Source organism: Cherax quadricarinatus, chromosome 15, assembly GCF_038502225.1.
Source record: "Cherax quadricarinatus isolate ZL_2023a chromosome 15, ASM3850222v1, whole genome shotgun sequence".
In the NCBI taxonomy this organism is placed as follows: Eukaryota; Metazoa; Arthropoda; class Malacostraca; order Decapoda; family Parastacidae; genus Cherax; species Cherax quadricarinatus.
This window is the reverse complement of record NC_091306.1, coordinates 6747771-6755270: the sequence shown is the minus strand read 5'-3', so window position 1 is coordinate 6755270 and position 7500 is coordinate 6747771.

Sequence of the window (7500 nt, the reverse complement as noted above, 5' to 3'; positions counted from 1 at the left end):
TCTGCAGCCATTTGGGTTCACTACAGAGGTGACAGTGTCGAGGCTACACTCTTGTCCCTCTCTCAGTACACAGGTATCTCCTGTGTTCCTCCTTCCCTCCATGGGAGGGGTCAACCTTCATTACCATGGACCTGACAATGTTTACAAAACTTGGCTTTGTAAAACTATGTCTGTAAGACAGAATGGTTTCACGTTCCTCAGTGTTTACTCTACGGACTCTGACCTCCATGTTTGGTTTACCTCTGCCTGCCTGTGGCTGCTCAGTCATGAAGTGTACACAGTCTCTCTCTCTCTCTCTCTCTCTCTCTCTCTCTCTTTCTCTCTCAGTTTTATTCTTTCTTACCCTCGTAAATAAGACTATATTAAATCCCGAGTTTCTATCACAAAATCATAGGATTTTTTATGGACAATTTGGGAACACGTTCAGGGGAAACTCAACAAAAAATACTAGAGCCATAAATAATTTATTCCTTTAATTCGTTTGTCGAATTCCGCTCATGATGTCCGCCGTTACCTGAATATGAAAGAATTAATTTTAGATTTAAATGTCTACCTTTTTTTTTTGCCTGGTCGTAGAGTTAGCAGCACCTGTTGGAGTTCTTTCTCTTTTTTCTTATGGGAAGAGCTCCATTTCCTTGAATCAAAATCCTATCGCCAGCATCAAGACGCCCTCCCATCTTAATGAAATACGAAGGCGAAGGTACTGAGAAAATATGTCACGTTGTATCGATCCAATAAGACTAGTGCTCAGTATATATTAAGGGAAGGATTTGTCTCTCAATATTCATACGAAATTAAATAGGCCTGGCGTGAGTCCTAGCTCCTCCCCCGCACTTTCTCCTCCAAGATGACAGTAACTCCAGCTCTGCTGGAAGAAAATCTGCGAAGCTGCCACCGTAGCTGATGACCCTTTACTGAAACACTTGATGATATCCTCATTGTCCTACTGAAGTCTCCCAGTTCAGGCTGACACTACCGAAGTCTTCCAGCTCAGGATGACACTGCTGAAGTCTCCCAGTTCAGACCGACACCACTGAAATCTCCAAGTTCAGGCTGACACTATTAAAATCTCCCAGCTCAGGCTAACATAACCGAAGTCTCCCAGCTCAGGCTGACACAACCGACGTCTCTCAGCTCAGGCTGACTGACTGAAAAGTCTTGTATGAGCACCATCCAGGATGATGGAATATGACAGTGCAACCTTCGTTCCCACTGTGTAACTATCATATAAAATATAGCACTGCTATTATATCCAGTTTTTGCTAAAACAATCATGGAGTGATGTCTAAGTTTTTCGAAATCCACAAAATGGAATTTTCTATGCTACACAGGCCAAAAGGAAAATTTCTCTATTTTTCATATATTCAGAGATGTATCCACTTTGGCCTTCATGGTAGGAGGTTATCTGAAGAGCCTAGTCCCAGTCCCAGCCTAGAGCCTAGTCTCACCAAAAATTGTAGTTTCAAGAGCCTAGGCCCATCAAAAATTGTAGTTTCAAGAGCCTAGTCCTATCAAAATTTGTAGTTTCAAGAGACGAGTCTCACCAAAAATTGTAGATCTTCGTGAGCCTAGGCCCATCAAAAATTGTGCGTTTTTAAGAGCCTAGTCTCATCACAAAATGCGGGAAGTGTCTTGATACAAATGAAGGGCTCTTGATAAAAAATGGAGCTTCCCATCCCTTCCTTGGATCAAACCAGATTACCTCGTATTTCCAAGGCGCCTTGTGACCCTTGTGGGTTTAGCGCTTCTCTATGCATAGTAATAATAAAAACGTAAAAAGCCTAGTCTTCTACATTATCACTACAGTAGGGATCATTATGTATTTAATGTTGTCTTAGATAAATACACGAAGAAAATGTTTTTGAGCTCAAGTGTATTGAGAAAAGTAATAAGTGAACTTCTAAGAGACTCTTAAGTATTCTAAAATACTCCAATTATTATTATTATTATTATTATTATTATTATTATTATTATTATTATTATTATTATTATTGTAGACGTGGAATCCACCAGTCTTCGAGTCAGCATCTTCTCCGGTACTGATCCACAAACCTGAACCAGTTCCTTCCTCTTGTAGAAGACGAAGAAATATTCGAAGACCCCAGAAGCAATCTTGACCCCCAAACCAGTTTCAAGAGAGGTTGAAGCACCTCAATACAGACCGGGTCGCGGGGGCGTTGATCCATGAATCCCCCTCCAGGTAGACACGTACCGGAGCGAGGCTTTCAGGAATGTTTCCTGTACACAGGTCGTCATTCTAGTTCGTCAGGTGTGCGTTATTCACCACATATGGAGAGTCATCGTGGCTTCTGGTCAAGTGTAAAGACGTTAATCAGTCTTGTGATAATAGAGGGATGAGCGTCCTGGAGATGACTGATGTGGAACTCATGACTGCGATCCTTGGAAACTCCATAAGAGGGAATGTGGTTCGTTGGATCATGAATTTAGCCTCATCATGTGTTCGACCTGGTCATGTGTTTGACCTGGTCATGTGTTTGACTTGGTCATATATTTTGACTTGGTTATGTGTTTGAGGGCCCACGAGCATGGTTGTATTTATAGCTCTGTTTTGGTTAACCTCAACCAAATAAATACCGATTTTGGTTCGAAAATGCACTCAGAGCTAATACGTCCTAACCTAACCTAGCCCAGTCCGTTCTATTCCAATCTAACCTAGCCTAGCTTGTCCTAACTTAACTTAGACTAGCCTAACCTGTTCTAATCTAACCTGTCCTGATATAGACTAGTCTGTCGTAACCACCACCACTCGCAACACCCGCCCACCACCGCCCATCACCGCCCACCACCACCCACCAGCAGACACTCGCACCCTCATTTCAGCCTACAGGTTCCCCATTAAATCAAATGAAAGTCATTGTCGTCAAGACATCAAAAGAGAGTGGAGGCCGAGGCGGCCACACCAGCTCTCAAACACTTGACAATGACAGAGATTAAATTGAAGCTCATCTGGCGCTAAAATGAAAGAGATGGAAGGAAGGAGAGGTGAGGAGGGAGAGAGAGGGTAGAGGGAGGAGGAGAAAGAAGGCAGAGGGAAGGAGTGCGAGGAAAAGAGAGGGGAGGGAGATGTAGAAAGAAAGCGTGTAGAAAATGACAGAAAAGTAGAGATTGGTAAATGGAGAGAGAGAGAGAGAGAGAGAGAGATTGAATGGCTGAGAGGGAGACAGATGTGAGGCAGGACGGGAAATAAGGAGTTGGTTAAGGAGAAAGAAGAGAATGGAGTGAAGAAGGGAGTGATGTGAAGGGAAGGGGAGTATGTGGAATTCAAGGTGGGAAAAGAGAGAGAAAGGGGGAATGGGAGAGAGTGGTTAGAGGAGGAGAGGCTGGGAGGAGGAGAGAGACTGAGATATAGAGAGGGAGTTAGAAGCCTGAGTATACATCTATAACTCATTATAAACACATAAACGTAAATAAACATGTTTACAGAAAAACTTGAAGATTGAGACACTTATGCAACATAAGGGAATCTTTATTGAGGAAACGTTTCGCCACACAGTGGCTTCATCAGTCCAATACAAAGCAGAAAGGTGAACACATCGACTCCAGGATGAGGGACTGATTACCTCAAACTCCTCCTCTCCTTACACCTTTCTGCTTTGTATTGGACTGATGAAGCCACTGTGTGGCGAAACGTTTCCTCAATAAAGATTCCCTTATGTTGCATAAGTGTCTCAATCTTCAACTTGTCGGTTTTCAAAACCATTCATCACGGAAGAACTTGCAATACAAACAAACCTGACTGATGTTGTAGCAGCCTAGCTCAGTCTTGTTTACAAGTACTTCTAACAGTCTATCAGACACACAGGTGATGATAACGTATACATGGCTGTTATCCCTTGCTAGTAACGAATAACAATGTATGAGTAACGTATTTGTGGCTGACATGCAAGAATACTTTGCTAGCAACAGATGAGGGTATATATGAATAACTTTAAACAAAACATATACATATGTATTTTTAAGGGTCTTGTTTTAAGGTCTTGAGTTTATGTATAAACGCTTGTATAACTTCCCAAAGGATTGATATCAAGTGCACAACTAGCCACTGCCGTCCACAGGACGGATGTAGGGTACACAATAACTAGCCACTACCGTCTACAAGACGGATGTAGGGTACACAAACTAGCCACTACCGTCTACAAGACAGATGTAGGGTACACAATAACTAGCTACTACCGTCCACAAGAGGGATGTAGGGTACACAATAACTAGCCACTGCCGTCCACAAGACGGATGTAGGGTACACAATAACTAGCTACTACCGTCCACAAGAGGGATGTAGGGTACACAATAACTAGCTACTACCGTCATAAGACGGATGTAGGGTACACAATAACTAGCTACTACCGTCCACAAGAGGGATGTAGGGTACACAACAAACTAGCCACTACCATCTACAAGACGGATGTAGGGTACACAATAACTAGCTACTACCGTCCACAAGACGGATGTAGGGTACACAACAAATGAATGAGAATGATACAAGAATGCAAGGTATTTATGAGATGCATGTGTATGTAAGATATGAATATAAATGAATGTATATGCATGTTCTGGTGGCCCAGGCCACCTGCACTGTCAACCACGCTTGAGGGAAAGATGTGGACGTGAAAGGAAAGATAAACGGAGCAAAGGAGGGATGAAGATAAATGGTAAAACATAACCTACACAATGGAAAACTAGACACAAATGCAGTATAATACGATTTTTAATATTGGCAACGTTTCGCTCACACAGTGGGCGTCATCAAGTGACTAACAGATGTGCTTGTGACCTGATAGAGGCCACTGTGTGGGCGAATCGGTATCAACAAATGATGGCATTATACTGCATCTGTCTACTTTTGCATAGGAGGGATGAAGGGAGTAAAGCTGGGGAAAGGGAAGAGGGGATAAAGAGAGAAAAGAGGAGGAGGAGGAGGAGGAGGGACAGGGTGAAATTGGGCAGTCGATAAAAACTCAGCGTGAAAGAATATAAAGGGCGGGGGGGGGGGAGAAAAGGGGGTCGGTAATAATGGAGGAAAGTAGACACACGCGAGTGGTTGATGTTAATGGTGGAATCAGGAGCTGACAGGAGGCGTGTGTGTGTGTGTGTGTGTGTGTGTGTGTGTGTGTGTGTGTGTGTGTGTACTCACCTATTTGTGGTTGCCGGGGTCGATTCACAGCTCCTGGCCCCGCCTCTTCGCTGATCGCCACTGAGCTTTAGTCCTCCTTCTCCTTATTCTTTAATTTCTCTACTTTTAACAATACAATAATAATAATAATAATAATAATAATTATTATTATTATTATTATTATTATTATTATTATTATTATTATTATTACCGTTGTTGTATTCATGGGGAAGATCTAGATCCAAAGCGCCTGGGTAGTAGGAAGTAGTCAGATTTGATCCAAGGAAAGTACTGGCAGTTCCAGTTCCTCGCATCAAGAGCTCATTACCAGCAAGGACCTCTACAGTAGTCCTGAAATTGGTAAAGCTCTATACAGAGTGAAAGATGACTTCTTGAAGCTCTATAAAAAAAGTGAAAACCTTTTGGGTTTAGCGCTTAATGATAATTATAATAAAAAGAATAAGCTCCACACAGAGCGAAACGTTGTCCCAGTAAAGCTCCACACAGAACGAAACGCTGTCCTAGCAAAGCTCCACACACAGCGAAACGTTGTCCCAGCAAAGCTCCATACAGCGTAACGTTATCCCAGCAAAGCTCCACACAGAGCGAAACGTTGTCCCAGTAAAACTCCACACAGAGTGAAACGTTGTCCCAGTAAAGCTCCACACAGAGCGAAACGTTGTCCCAGTGAAACCTTGCCCCACATCCTTTATTTTCCTCTTAATTATGACACATTATTTGGACTCAGTTATCAGAGTAATTTGTCGCAGATTATCTGGCCTAATTATTCGTAAATTATCAATCGTGGCCTTTACCTCGAGGAGAATGATAATCCGGAGTTGTTACTGCCTGTCTGGGCGTGAAGAATGATGGCGAATCATGCGTTTACGAATGATTGGGAATGATCGTGAGGTGACGAACACGTTCGTTGGAGAATCATTGGTACCCACGGGTCAGTTTCGGTGCGTGTGGTTCTGCGTTATAGTTCGACCCCCCCCCCTCCTCCTCCTTCCTTTCTTCCACTGTCTCTGTTAGTGGGTGAGGCGGTTCTCCAACTGTTCCCGGGGACCGGTGGACCGACGTGTCCGGGGGACCGGTGGACCAACTGGACCGGAGTAGCTACTGGTCCAGGGAATCCGGTGTTTCAACTGAGCCTTGAGTCTGGCGGTCCAGGACCTCGGCTCTTCACGGATCTACAACCGTTTTTTTTTTTTACAGTATGCATATGCCTCTCTCTCTCTCTCTCTCTCTCTCTCTCTCTCTCTCTCTCTCTCTCTCTCTCTCTCTCTCTCTCTCTCTCTCGCTCTCTCTCTCTCTCTCTCTCTCTCTCTCTCTCCCTCCTCCCCTTCTTCCCCTCCCCCATCATCTCCCCCCACCACACATAATAACAATCACCCTAGAACCACTTGAATTGCAATTAACTTAATAAAGATCTCATTCGTCAACGGTTGGAGGAAGAGGGTTAGGGATGGGGCGCAGGGTGTCCCCTTCCCTTTCCTTCCCTATCCTGTCTATTCTTTCCCTCCCTCCCCCCGTCCTCTTTCTCTCTCCTACCGTGTTGTCGCTCCCTCCCCTACCCGCCATTTAGTTAACATTTTTTAATTGGTTTAGCAATTGTTAACTGTACCAGTCTCGGTATTAATTTTGTCAAGGGATTTACACCCTTCTGCTTGATGGATTAAAGTCAGGATATAAGCAGGGGTGATATATAGAGCCTAGAAGATGATGTATAGAGTCTGGAAGATTATATATAGAACCTAGAAGATTATATATAAAGCCTAGAAGATTATATATAGCGCCTAAAACATATATAGAAAATTATATCGGAGGGCTTTGAATCTGCTCCTTCCCTGTCCTCTCCTTGTCCCTCTCTCTTCTTTCTTTCCTCTTTTCTCTCCTCTCCCCTCTTCCCTCTTCTTTTCCTTCCTCACCCTCCTGCCTCTCGTATGTTCCCACACTCCCGGCTCTTATTAATTCTGTATCAAGCAGGAGCGACACTCTCCTGTAAATTCCCTCCCATCCCCCCTCCGCCTTCCTTTCCGTTCCCCCTTCCCACTCTCCCCCTCCCCTTCCTTTTCTCTCCCCCTCCCATATCCACTGCCTTGCTCCATCACTCACAAAGGTTAAGTTCTCACACGAGCCAAGCGAAAAAATATTGATAAAAAAAGTCTCTGAGCCACACCCTCTTCTTTATTAGTCACGTGACTCTCTCTCTCTCTCTCTCTCTCTCTCTCTCTCTCTCTCTCTCTCTCTATCTATCTATCTATCTATCTATCTATCTATCTATCTGTCTATCTATCCATCTGTAATATTAGCAGAATCAGCAATCTCAACACGATTTAAATAAAATAAATAGAAACTCTGAGCAA